At 36.0% G+C, this 14,971-nt stretch overlaps 1 pseudogene; it reads left to right on the top strand.

The window, feature by feature from the left end:
- Positions 1 to 8,911: 8,911 nt before the first annotated feature.
- Positions 8,912 to 9,835, top strand: LOC113876991 (annotated as a pseudogene).
- The last annotated feature ends 5,136 nt before the right edge of the window (positions 9,836 to 14,971 follow it).

Here is a 14,971-nt window from a genome sequence, read left to right as displayed (position 1 = left end):
TGTTCATCCTTCTGAAAAATGGATCACCAAAAGTGTATAATATCCATAACATGAAATGCTATTCAGCCATGTAATGAAACAAAATTTTAGCACATGTAACAGCATGGATTAAACTTGAAAAATATTTTACCAAGGAAAAGAAACCTGACAGGAAATACACCCCCCCTCCCACACACACTGCATGTTTCTTTTTATATGCAAGGCCAATAATAGGAAACCACATAGAATCAGAAAGTAGATTAGCAGTTGCTAGGGCTTGAGAGGGAGGAAAGGAGAGTGAGAGGTAGTAGGTGTAGATTTCTTCTTGGGCTGATGAAGATATTCTGGAAGTAGATAGCAGTAATGACTGAACATACTTGAAAGTACACTAAAAATCAAAGAATTGTATAGATAAGAAGGATGATTTTTATGACATAGGATTATATTTCAAGATAAAAGAAAATATGACCAAAGTGTAATATTCTGACATGAGGTAGTGAAGGAGAATATTTAAACAACACAATGAACAATCAAAAAGAGTTTGATGAAGAGAGATCTCTTAGAATTTCACTAAATTTCCTCTTTGACTAGAGAAGGAAGAAATAGTTTCACGGTAACTGACACACACCATACAAACACAATAATGAAGCACACAAATTCAGCTTCTGCTAAATTGTTTCTGAGTTCACAGGGGAATGTTGTGGTGGTTGTCCTGTTTCAAAGTCTTTATGACTCTTTGAAATCTCAGGAATGGCAGCACACCAGGCTCCTCTGTCCTCCACTATCTCCCAGAGTTAGCTCAAAGTAATGTTCATTGAGTCAGTGATGCTATCTGGCCATGTCTTCTTCTTCCAGGGGAATATACAGAAGAATAAATATAATTAATGAAGTGTTTGAATAACACTAAAGCCTAAGGGTCATAGCACCGGAATTTAAGTCCCAGTATACCCAGTGAAATAAAAGACCAAATGCTCATTACTGTTCAGCTACCCAAGACCTGCTCTTTCCACGTATGTTTCCAGATCCTAACTTAAGAATAATAAGAGAAAATATTTAAATTTGGGAAAAAATAAGTTTGTGAATGAAGGACTTTATGCCTACTTACTCACTAAAATATGCATTTAATGGCAGAAATAATATTTTCTTCACAAAAATTGGAAGAATCTGTCTGAACTTGTTAACATTCATAATGTAATTTTATTTTTCTGTTGGCTCACATAAAAGTCTTTGCTCCTTTTTTTCGCTAAGCCACTGTACATGAATTTAAGGTGTGTTGTGTTTTATAGAAACAAAAATTGTTTTATAGAAACAAAAAAATTTAAGGTGTGTTTTGTTTTATAGCATAGATACTAAAATAAAAGGAAAAACAGGTACAAATTCACCTCCATGTAAACCATGTACTGTATTTACTTAGGTCTAAAGAAAAAGTCCATTGCTTTCATTTACATTAATATATATACACAGGCATACACATAAATACAACAGAAAGAGCAAGGTCTTTGCATTTTAGAAACATTTATTGTCCCTCATATAATTTACATTCAATTAAATTGAAAGTCATTTAAAATCTAAAGTGATGCCAATATATGTGGTACAGTCTTCTGTTTTCACTTCCTTTTAGCTCTTTTGTTCCACTGGTCAAGAGAGTCATCCTAGACAATAACCTCTCCACAAAGAGGTGATGAGCATTACGGGAAAGCGATAGCAAATTTGTAGAAAGCAGGTCAGTAATAACTTATTTCATGCCTCAGTTCAGTTCAGTTCAGTTCAGTCACTCAGTCATGTCCGATTCTTTGCAACTCCATGAATCGCAGCACGCCAGGCCTCCCTGTCCATCACCAAATCCCGGAGTTCACTCAGAATCACGTCCATTGAGTCAGTGATGCCATCCAGCCATCTCATCCTCTGTCGTCCCCTTCTCCTCCTGCCCCCAATCCCTCCCAACATCAGAGTCTTTTCCAATGAGTCAACTCTTCACATGAGGTGGCCAAAGTACTGGAGTTTTAGCTTTAGCATGATTCCTTTCAAAGAAATCCCAGGGCTGATCTCCTTTAGAATGGACTGGTTGGATCTCCTTGCAGTCCAAGGGACTCTCAAGAGTCTTCTCCAACACCACAGTTCAAAAGCATCAATTCTTCGACACTCGGCCTTCTTCACAGTCCAACTCTCATATCCATGCATGACTAAAGGAAAAACCATAGCCTTGACTAGACGGACCTTTGTTGGCAAAAAAAAGTCTCTGCTTTTGAATATGCTATCTAAGTTGATCATAACTTTCCTTCCAAGGAGTAAGCGTCTTTTAATTTTATGGCTGCAGTCACCATCTGCAGTGATTTTGGAGACCTAAAAAATAAAGTCTGACACTGTTTCCACTGTTTCCCCATCTATTTCCCATGAAGTGATGGAACCAGATGCCATGATCTTCATTTTCTGAATGTTGAGCTTTAAGCCAACTTTTTCACTCTCCACTTTCACTTTCATTAAGAGGCTTTTTACCAAATGCTAAACAAAAGTTCAGCTAAAACCAGTAACATAAATATTTTTATCATTGCTAGTCAGTGATGTACTCACTGTTTCTGGAACTAAGAAAAACATTCTTAAACCAACTATGTTTTTTTAGAGAGACAAAAAATAGTATTTTTTTTTGTATTCAAGTGAATATTTTTAAACAAAGGGAAAGCTCAGTCCTAAGTTAGAATCTGGTCTCGCTAGAATCTGGTGTCTCTTCCATGTGGTTTTAAAGATTGAAGATCTTTGCTAATTTGATTAATATGTGTCTTGGGGTGTTTTGTCTTGGGTTTATCCTGTTTGGGACTCTCTGGGTTTCTTGGACTTGAGTGATTATTTCCTTCCCCATTTTAGGGAAGTTTTAAACTATTATATCCTCAAGTATTTTCTCATGGTTTTTCTTTTTGTCTTCTTCTTCTGGGATCCCTATGATTCGAATGTTGTAGCATTTAATATTGTCCTGGAGGTCTCTGAGATTGTCCTCATTTCTTTTAATTCGTTTTTCTTTTTTCCTCTCTGATTCATTTATTTCTACCATTCTATCTTCTATTTCACTAATCCTATCTTCTGCCTCTATTATTCTACTATTTGTTGCCTCCAGAGTGTTTTTAATTTCATTTATTGCATTATTCATTGTATTTTGACACTTTTTTATTTCTTCTAGGTCCTTGTTAAACCTTTCTTGCATCTTCTCAATCCTTGTCTCCAGGCTATTTATCTGTGATTCCATTTTGATTTCAAGATTTTGGATCAATTTCACTATCATTATTTGGAATTCTTTATCAGGTAGATTGCCTATCTCTTCCTCTTTTGTTTGGTTCGCTGGGCATTTATCCCGTTCCTTTATCTGCTGGGTATTCCTCTGTCTCTTCATCTTGTTTAAATTGCTGAGTTTTGGGTGTCCTTTCTGTATTCTGGCAGTTTGTGGAGTTCTCTTTATTGTGGCATTTCCTCGCTCTGTGTGGGTTTGTACAGGTGGCTTGTCAAGGTTTCTTGGTTAGGGAAGCTTGTGTGGGTGTTCTGGTGAGTGGAGCTGTATTTCTTCTCTCTGGAGTGCAATGAAGTGTCCAGTAATGAGTTATGAGATGTCTATGGTTTTGAGGTGACTTTGGGCAGCCTGTATCTTGGAGCTCAGGGCTGTGTTCCTTTGTTGCTGGAGAATTTGATTGGTATGTCTTGCCCTGGAACTTGCTGGCCCTTGTGTGGTGCTTGGTTTCAGTGTAGGTATGGAGGTGTTTGATGAGCTCCTGTCAATTAATGTTCCCTGGAATCAGGAGTTCCCTGGAGTCAGGGTTTGGACTTAAGCCTCTTGCTTCCAGTTATCAGTCTTACTTTTACAGTAGTTTCAAAACTTCTCCTTCTATGCAGCACCATTGTTAAAACATCTACATTAAAGATGAAAAGTTTCTCCACTGTGAGGGTCACCCAGAGAGGTTCACAGCATTACAGGAGAAAATAAGAGGGAGGAGGGAGTTAGCGGTGACCTGAATGAGATTAGGTAGAATCAATAGAGGAGAAAGTGGGCTATCCAGTAATCTCTTCCTTATATGCACTCCACAACTGGACCGCTCAGAGATGTTCACGGAGTTAAGGGAAAAATAACAAACAACACACAAGGGAATTCCCATAAGGATAACAGCTGATCTTTCAATAGAAGTCTTAAAGCCAGGAGGGAATGGCAAGACATACTTAAAGTGATGAAAGAAAATAACCTACAGCCCAGATTATTGTACCCAGCAAGGATCTCATTCAAATGTGAAGGAGAAATCAAAAGCTTTATAGAAAAGCAAAAGCTGAGAGAATTCAGCACCACCAAACCAGCTCTCCAACAAATACTAAAGGATATTCTCTAGACAGGAAACACAAGAACGGTGTATAAATTCGAACCCAAAACAATAAAGTAAATGGCAACAGGATCATACTTATCAGTAATTACCTTAAACGTAAATGGGTTGAATGCCCCAACCAAAAGACAAAAACTGGCTGAATGGATACAAAAAACAAGACCCCTACATATGTTGTCTACAAGAGACCCACCTCAAAACAGGGGACACATACAGACTGAAAGTGAAAGGCTGGAAAAAGATTTTCCATGCAAATAGGGACCAAAAGAAAGCAGGAGTAGCAATACTCATATCAGATAAAATAGACTTTAAAACAAAGGCTGTGAAAAGAGACAAAGATGGTCACTACATAATGATCAAAGGATCAATCCAAGAAGAAGATATAACAATTATAAATATATAGGCACCCAACACAGGAGCACAGCAATATGTAAGACAAATGCTAACAAGTATGAAAGGAGAAATTAACAATAACACAATAATAGTGGGAGACTTTAATACCCCACTCACACCTATGGATAGATCAACTAAACAGAAAATTAACAAGGAAACACAAACTTTAAATGATACAATAGACCAGTTAGACCTAATTGATATCTATAGGACATTTCATTCCAAAACAATGAATTTCACCTTTTTCTCAAGTGCACATGGAACCTTCTCCAGGATAGATCACATCCTGGGCCATAAAGCTAGCCTTGGTAAATTCAAAAAAATAGAAATCATTCCAAGCATCTTTTCTGACCACAATGCAGTAAGATTAGATCTCAATTACAGGAGAAAAACTATTAAAAATCCCAACATATGGAGGCTGAACAACATGCTGCTGAATAACCAAAAAATCACACAAGAAATCAAAAAAGAAACCAAAATTTGCATAGAAACGAATGAAAATGAAAACAAAACAACCCAAAACCTGTGGGACACTGTAAAAGCAGTCCTAAGGGGAAAGTTCATAGCAATACAGGCATACCTCAAGAAACAAGAAAAAAGTCAAATAAATAACCTAACTCTACACCTAAAGCAACTAGAAAAGGAAGAAATGAAGAACATCAGGGTTAGTAGAAGGAAAGAAATCTTTAAAATTATGGCAGAAATAAATGCAAAAGAAACAAAAGAGACCATAGCAAAAATCAACAAAGCCAAAAGCTGGTTCTTTGAAAGGCTAAATAAAATTGACAAACCATTAGCCAGACTCATCAAGAAACAAAGGGAGAAAAATCAAATCAATAAAATTAGAAATGAAAATGGAGAGATCTCAACAGACAACACAGAAATACAAAGGGTCATAAGAGACTACTATCAACAATTATATTTCAATAAAATAGACAACGTGGAAAAAATGGACAAATTCTTAGAAAAGTACAACTTTCCATAACTGGACCAGGAAGAAATAGAAAATCTTAACAGACCCATCACAAGCACGGAAATTGAAACTGTAATCAAAACTCTACCAGCAAACAAAAGCCCAGGTCCAGACGGCTTCACAGCTGAATTCTACCAGAAACTTAGAGAAGAGCTAACACCTATCCTACTCAAACTCTTCCAGAAAATTGCAGAGGAAGGTTAACTTCCAAACTCATTCTATGAGGCCACCATCACCCTAATACCAAAACCTGACAAAAATCCCAGAAAAAAAGAAAACTACAGGCCAATATCACTGATGAACATAGATGCAAAAATCCTTAACAAAATTCTAGCAATCAGAATCCAACAACACATTAAAAAGATCATACACCATGACCAAGTGGGTTTTATCCCAAGGATGTAAGGATTCTTCAATATCCACAAATCAATCAATGTAATACACCACATTAACAAATTGAAAAATAAAAACCATATAATTATCTCAATAGATGCAGAGAAAGCCTTTGACAAAATTCAACATCCATTTATGATAAAAACTCTCCAGAAAGCAGGAATAGAAGAAACATACCTCAACATAATAAAAGCTATATATGACAAACCCACAGCAAACATTATCCTCAATGGTGAAAAATTGAAAGCATTTCCTCTAAAGTCAGGAACAAAACAAGGGTGCCCACTCTCACCATTACTATTCAACATAGTTTTGGAAGTTTTGGCCACAGTAATCAGAGCAGAAAAAGAAATAAAAGGAATCCAAATTGGAAAAGAAGAAATAAAACTCTCACTATTTGCAGATGACATGTTCCTTTACATAGAAAACCCTAAAGACTCCACCAGAAAATTACCAGAACTAATCAGTGATTATAGTAAAGTTGCAGGATATAAAATCAACACAAAGAAATCCCTTGCATTCCTATACACCAATAATGAGAAAACAGAAAGAGAAATTAAGGAAACAATTCCATTCACCATTGCAATGGAAAGAATAAAATACTTAGGAATATATCTACCTAAAGAAACTACAGACCTATATATATTGAAAACTATAAAACACTGGTGAAAGAAATCAAAGAGGACATTAATAAATGGAGAAATATACCATGTTCATGGATTGAAAGAATGAATATAGTAAAAATGAGTATACTACCCAAAGCAATTTATAGATTCAATGCAATCCCTATCAAGCTACCAACGGTATTCTTCACAGAGCTAGAACAAATAATTTCACAATTTGTATGGAAATACAAAAAACCTCGAATAGCCAAAGCGATCTTGAGAAAGAAGAATGGAACTGGAGGAATCAACCTACCTGACTTCAGGCTGTACTACAAAGCCACTGTCATCAAGACAGTATGGTACTGGCACAAAGACAGAAATATAAATCAATGGAACAAAATAGAAAGCCCAGAGATAAATCCACGCACATATGGACACCTTACCTTTGACAAAGGAGGCAAGAATATACAATGGATTAAAGACAATCTCTTTAACAAGTGGTACTGGGAAAACTGGTCAACCACTTGTAAAAGAATGAAACTAGAACACTTTCTAACACCATACACAAAAATAACTCAAAATGGATTAAAGATCTCAATGTAAGACCAGAAAATATAAAACTCCTAGAGGAGAACATAGGCAAAACACTCTCCGACATACATCACAGCAGGATCCTCTATGACCCATCTCCCAGAATATTGGAAATAAAAGCAAAAATAAACAAATGGGACCTAATTAACCTTAAAAGCTTCTGCACAACAAAGGAAACTATTAGCAAGGTGAAAAGGCAGCCTTCAGAATGGGAGAAAATAATAGCAAATGAAGCAACTGACAAAGAACTAATCTCAAAAATATACAAGCAACTCCTACAACTCAATTCCAGAAAATTGAATGATCCAATCAAAAAATGGGCCAAAGAACTAAATAGACATTTCTCCAAAGAAGACATACAGATGGCTAACAAACACATGAAAAGATGCTCAACATCACTCATTATCAGAGAAATGCAAATCAAAACCACTATGAGGTATCATTTCACACAAGTTAGAATGGCTGCTATCCAAAAGTCTACAAGCAATAAATGCTGGAGAGGGTGTGGAGAAAAGGGAACCCTCTTACACTGTTGGTGGAAATGCAAACTAGTACAGCCACTATGGAGAACAGTGTGGAGATTCCTTAAAAAACTGGAAATAGAACTGCCTTATGATCCTGCAATCCCACTGCTAGGCATACACACTGAGGAAACCAGAAGGGAAAGAGACACGTGTACCCCAATGTTCATCGAAGCACTGTTTCTAATAGCCAGGTTGTGGAAGCAACCTAGATGTCCATCATCAGATGAATGGATAAGAAAGCTATGGTACATATACACAGTGGAGTATTACTCAGCCATTAAAAAAGAATACATTTGAATCAGTTCTAATGATGTGGATGAAACTGGAGCCTATTATACAGAGTCAAGTAAGCCAGAAAAAAAATACCAATACAGTATACTAACACATATATATGGAATTTAGAAAGATGATAACAATAACCCTGTATACAAGACAGCAAAAGAGACACTGATGTATAGAACAGTCTTATGGACTCTGTTGGAGAGGGAGAGGGTGGGAAGATTTGGGAGAATGGCATTGAAACTTGTATAATATCATGTATGATATGAGCCGCCAGTCTAGGTTCGATGCACAATACTGGATGCTTGAGGCTGGTGCACTGGGATGATCCAAAGGGATGGTATGGTGAGGGAGAAGGGAGGAGGGTTCAGGATGGGGAACACATGTATACCTGTGGTGGATTCATTTCGATATTTGGCAAAACCAATATAATATTGTAAATTTTAAAAATAAAATACAATTACAAAAATAAAAAAATAAAGATTGAAGAAAGGTAAAATCATCCAGCTCTATTCTCTGATATCAGAAAAGTAAGGCTCAGAGAAGAGTTTGTAGAAAGTAGCAAACCTTGTGAATGGCATCTAGATTGTCTTGAAACATTGTCAAAGTTCTTCCTCATATGCCTTTTATTATTGCATAATAGACAGCTATGCCTCTTTAAAGAGTAGGTACAAGACTGGATTATTTTCTAAGTATAAAAAGACAATAAAGGGAAAAAAATGATCTGCCTTATTATTTTTTTTTAGATGTGCAGAAGCATTAAACATGCATGTGTGATTTTCTTGACAGCATTCTCAAAAGTTCACACAAGATCTAAGAAGAATGGAAAGAGAGAATTGCTCCTCCTTGACTAAATTCATTTTCTTGGGAATTGCTGATAACACTGAGAACAAAGTGATCCTATTTATAATATTTTTACCTGTTTATCTCATTAATCTTCCAGCAAACCCTAGAATGATAATCTTGATTAGGATGGATCTCCAGCTGCACACACCCATGTACTTTATCCTCAGCCACCTCTGCTTCTGTGACCTCTTCTATTCCACAGCCATCAGCCTAAGATGCTGGTGGACCTATTTGCCAAGATCATATCAATCCCTTCCTATGGCTGTACTCTGAATTTCTTGGTTCTCTGTACCTTTGTAGATTCTGAATGTCTCCTGCTGGCACTGATGGCCTATGACCGGTACAAGGCTGTCAGCAACCCCTTGTTCTATGCAGTCAGCATGTCCAGCAGGGTGTATTCTCTGCTCATGGCTGGGGTTTACCTGGCAGGAATGATAGATGCTTTGATAAACACAACATTAGCATTCCATTTATGCTTCTGTGGGTCAAATGGGATTAACCACATTTTTTGCAATGTTCCTCCTCTCCTGTTGATATCTTGCTCAGACACACAGGTCATTGAGTTAGTGATATTCATGGTTTTTGGCTTTATTGAATTAAACTTCATTTTCAGGAGTCCTTGTCTCTTATTTTTATATCATCTTATCAGTCTTGAAGATCTACTCTGCTGAAGAGAGGTTCAAAGCTTTCTCCACCTGTATATCCCACCTAACTGCTGTGGCAATTTTCCAGGGAACTCTGCTCTTTATGTATTTCATGCTGAGTTCTTCATACTCTCTAGATGAAGACAAAATGACCTCATTGTTTTACACCCTTGTGATTCTCATGTTAAACCCTCTGATTTACAGCCTAAGGAATGAAGATGTGAAACAGGTCCTGGAAAAATTGAAAAATAAATGACTTTAATTATTTGTATTAAGTATTTGTGCACATATATGCATTCATGTACATATATTAATTGTTGATTTATTAAAATTAAAACTAGGATAAATGAGAAGAATAATTTCTCAAATTCTTAAAGTGATATGTGTATAAAATCCAAATTTTGTTTCTCCCACACATGTCATGCTTCATTATGTTTCCATATATATACGTATATATATATATATGTATATATACATACATATAGCACTTTGCATATGTGAAAAAGTTTTCTGTCTTTTCCATTGTAGTAACTTTTTTCATTTTTTAATTCAAGCATTATTTTCAATTACACTAAGATTTATTGTGCATTTACTCAGTGATATTTGAGCCTGTAGCCTTTTTATATACTATTGTAGATCTTATAGTTTATGCACTACTGAAGTTAGTACTAAAAACAAATTAACCAAACAGTCAAGGAATTCATAATTGGCCTCAAATTCATCAGTATATAAAACATAAAGGGCTATAATTTCCAAACAAAAATATCTAAAACTAGTATAAAAGAAAAGCGACTTTGGATAGAGATATTCAGTCAAATTTTAAAAAGATTCAATTTGGGAAATGGAAAAGTTGTAGGCAGGGTACCTGAAAGTTATTCCGGTCTTGAACTGTATGCATCCTGTCTTTATGTTTACTATAACATGGAGGAAATATGAGTGTCATGTGCTACATGAAATATTAATACAGAGGAAAACAAGTACTATATGATGTCACATATATGTAGAATCTAAAGGTTAATTCAGAAATTGCCTGACAGGCCAGTGATTAGAATTCCATGTTTCACTAACTGGGTCAGTCTGACCCTTGATCAAGGAACTAAGATCCAGGCAAGATGAGTGTTACAGTAAAAAAAAAAAAAATCAAATTCATAGAAACAGGGTGGTTGAATGTTTCTAGGGCCTTAAAGGGGAAATTGGTGGTGTCGCAAAAAGTGTACAAACTTTATTTGATGGATATTTTAGGGGCATCTACTGTATATGATGATTCTATTTAACAATAATGAAAACTTGAGAAATTGGATAAAAAAATAAATCTTAACTGCCCTCAGTATACACACACTCAAAATGGTAACTCTGTGAGGTGAAGCATGTGTTAATCAACCTTATTGTGGTAATAATTTCACAATGTATGCATATAACACATTGTGTACTTATCACTACACATGGTATTAGTCAATTACATTTGAATAAAGTTAGATAAAAATAAGATATCTAAAGATTAGATTTTAAAGGCATATAGAAGAGCTGTGCACTTGTTGCAGTACAATATTGTGCTGTCATTATTAACTATAAATTCTTCTGCACTTCCTCCAAGATAATTTTCTTCTCTTCCTCCTCATTGCCAACCCTGGTTAAATGCCCATCTCTCTGTGGTTTACAAACAATCACCTCTAAGTCATTGGCTTATATTACCCTGTTTGTGAGCATTCTTTGCTAAAGAATTGAGCATTCCATCCTTGTTAACCAAGCACTGAATTTTGCCTGAAATATAAAATAAATAGACATGAATTTACCTAAAAACAGTAGGCAATATTTTTTTTTGAGTATTACTTATATCTCAGTAGCACAGAATTAAACGAAGATTTGGTAAGTACCTTAATACACACACACACACACATATCTCACAATAGTGTATATATATTGTATATATATACACAAATGTTTTTTGCAAGATGCATAAAATTTTATGGACACTAATATGCCTATAGAGACATATATATTCATTAATTACACTACAAGGAAGAAGCTATACATTCTTGATATTTGACTATCACATCTGCTTTTAATATGGCTTCCTTAAGGCTAAAACACTCATCAGTTTGCTGAGAAAGTAAGGCTACAATCCAATGATATATTTGTAATACCATAAACTACTGAAGAACACTCCTATTTACACATTAAAATTGTGAAGTTAAAAGCTTCGGATGGTCTTAAATTTTCCAGCTGCCATTGTAAAATGTCCTTATATAAAAATGTTTCAGAATGGAATAATAAAGCCTATGAAATTCCTTTGTTATTCATAGTGGAATTTGTAAAACTCTATGGCATGTTAAGAAGAGTTCTCATTGTGAAAACATCGTAATCAATAATATAAAAGGTTTACAGGTTTCTATTCCTGGTATATTTTATCAATTTACCCAACCTTCTTTTGAACTGTTGCTTACGAGGAACAACATGGCAGAAAACATTGGCTGGAATATATTAAAGTCAAAATACGGTATCAATGAGTGAGTGAAATGTGTTCAGTCATGTCCGACTCTTTGCGACCCCATGGACTATATAGTCCATGGAATTCTCCAGGTCAGTTCTGGAGTGGGGAGTCATTTCCTTCTCCAGGGGATCTTCCCAACCCAGGGATCAAACCCAGGTCTCCTGCATTGCAGGCAGATTCTTTACCAGCTGAGCCACAAGGGAAGCCCATGGTGTCAATGGATTGCCATTAAATTTTAGTATACTAATATAACATATTAATAATATTTATATCTTAATAGTCTTCATTCGTTTCCCATTTAATCTTTCCACACCACATTCTTCTCACACAACCAGTGCAATGTATGATGGTAAATATCATTGTCCAAATGTAATTTATCAATGAGTGTGTAATGTGTTAATATTATAGTCATATATCTTGACATCTTCCTTCATCCTTGCCACTGAAATAATGAAGTACATATATGGCCAAAACAATGTTAGATTTGGGTAAATTTCCAACATAGAGGACAGATAGAGGCATACTAATTATGGGATGCATGAATATATTCATTATAAATCATGCAGTAATAATGTTCAGTACATAGTAGGTTCTGTGTTATAGCCAGAGGCAGCAACATTTAACCTCCCTGAACACCTTTCTCTTTAGTTAGAAACATGCTATGGTCCAGACAGCAAGTCCCCTCTAAATATAACACATCACTCTTCCTTCCTATCCATCAGGTTCCCTAAAGTTAAATAGAGACTTCAGCTAGATTACCTCTAAGGTCCTTTACAGATGGTACAATCTGTCTCTATAAAATATGATTCTACTTCTGTGTAAATTCACCCCAGGTACTGGAAAGGACTTGAAAGTTGTAAACAAAGAAAAAAAAAAGAATCACCTCATATTCAAACAAGAAATTGTTTGATACATGTAATCTGTTTAACCTAAAGTGGTGGTGACATGAAGCCATCTAAGTAGTATAAATTTCAGAAGGGCAAACATTTTCAAATGTGACCTTATTGTGTGTCCTGTTATTCAGATTCAGAAACTCATAGACTCATCACAAAGTGGATATCCACCTATTTAGCACTGAAGTAAATAAAATGTTAGAAATTGTATTATGCAAGGAGAGCAAACCAGTCAATCTTAATAGAAATCAGTCCTGAATATTCATTGGAAGAACTAAAGCTGAAGCTGAAACTCCAATACTTTGAACCACCTGATGTGAAGAACTGACTCATTGAAAAAGACCCTGATGCTGGGAAAGGTTGACGGCAGGAGGAAAAGGGGACGACAGAGGATGAGATGATTGATGGCATCCTCAGTTTAATGGAAATGAGTTTGAACAAGCTCTGGGAGTTGGTGATGGACAGGGAAGCCTGATGTGCTGCAGTCCATGGGGTGACAAAGGGTCGGACACGACTGAGCGACTGAACTGACTGACCAAATGGCAAAGTGTAAGCAAGTGCAGTATTTGGTGAGGGTGTGAATCAGCCATGGCTTTCACACATTTATAATAGATTGAGAATTGTCTCTGTACTTAGTAAACAGCACGGCAAAGTTTCCTATTACCATAGCTGGACATAAATGTTCTAGAACCCCAAAATACCTTTCCTAGAATTATGCCCAAGAGTGAAGAACAAATCAGTTCAGTCACTCTGTCGTGTCCGACTCTTTGTGACCCCATGGACCTCAGCACGCCAGGCCTCCCTGTCCATCACCAACTCCCAGAATCCACCCAAACCCAGGTCCATTGAGTCAGTGATGCATTAGTTTAACAAATCTATATTTTCTCTGTTATCTAGCTTATTCTGGTGTGTTCCAATCCAAAGGAAAGCAGTTTGACATTATTGAGCCAGTGAAATATAATGTGGAGTTTTATTTCAGTTATATTTCTTGAGAAAAGAAAAGTAACCTAAACTTTCAAAAAATGGTTACAACCTAGATGCCCATCAGCAGACGAATGGATAAGAAAGCTATGGTACATATACACAATGGAGTATTACTCAGCCATTAAAAAGAATACATTTGAATCAGTTGTAATGAGGTGGATGAAACTGGAGCTGATTATACAGAGTGAAGTAAGCCAGAAAGAAAAACACCAATAAAGTATACTAACACATATATATGGAAGACAGCAAAAGAGACACAGATGTATAGAACAGTCTTTTGGTCTCCGTGGGAGAGGGTGAGGGTGGGGTGATTTGGGAGAATGGCAATGAAACATGTATAATATCATATGTGAAATGAATTGCCAGTCCAGGTTCAATGCATGGTACAGGATGCTTGGGGCTGGTGCACTGGGATGACCCAGAAGGATGGTATGGGGAGGGAGGGTGGAGGGGGGCTCAGGATGGGGAACACATGTACACCTGTGGCAGTTTCATGTTGATCTATGGCAAAACCAATACAATACTGTAAAATAATTAACCTCGAATTAAAATAAATAAATGAATATTAAGAAAAAATAAATAAAATTAAAAACGAAAGAAAAAAAAAATCTGACCATATTAAAAAAAAAAAAAAATGGTTACTACTACCTGCCTTGACTACTAATGGCCCAGAATTTCAAACTGGACATTAAAAAAAAAAAAAAAAAAGGATATCAATGTCCCATAAGAAAACTGTTTTTAGAAGGATGTCTAGTTCCTTGTCTTACTGAAGTTTACTTAATGTTTGTGTGTGATATTTCTCCAACAGAGAGCAAAATATTCATGGTTATTTTGCTTGGGGCTGGTGCACTGGGACGACCCAAGGGATGGTATGGGGAGGGAGGAGGGAGGAGGGTTCAGGATGGGCAGCATGTGTATACCTGTGGCAGATTCATGTTGATATATGGCAAAACCAATACAATATTGTAAAGTTAAAAAATAAATTAAATTAAAAAATACAGAAAAATAAAATAAAACTAGTTCA

The sequence above is a fragment of the Bos indicus x Bos taurus genome, chromosome 19 (assembly GCF_003369695.1).
Source record: "Bos indicus x Bos taurus breed Angus x Brahman F1 hybrid chromosome 19, Bos_hybrid_MaternalHap_v2.0, whole genome shotgun sequence".
NCBI classification, from domain to species: Eukaryota; Metazoa; Chordata; class Mammalia; order Artiodactyla; family Bovidae; genus Bos; species Bos indicus x Bos taurus.
Note: the sequence above shows the minus strand (reverse complement) of the source record. Positions and strands in the feature narration are given on the sequence as shown.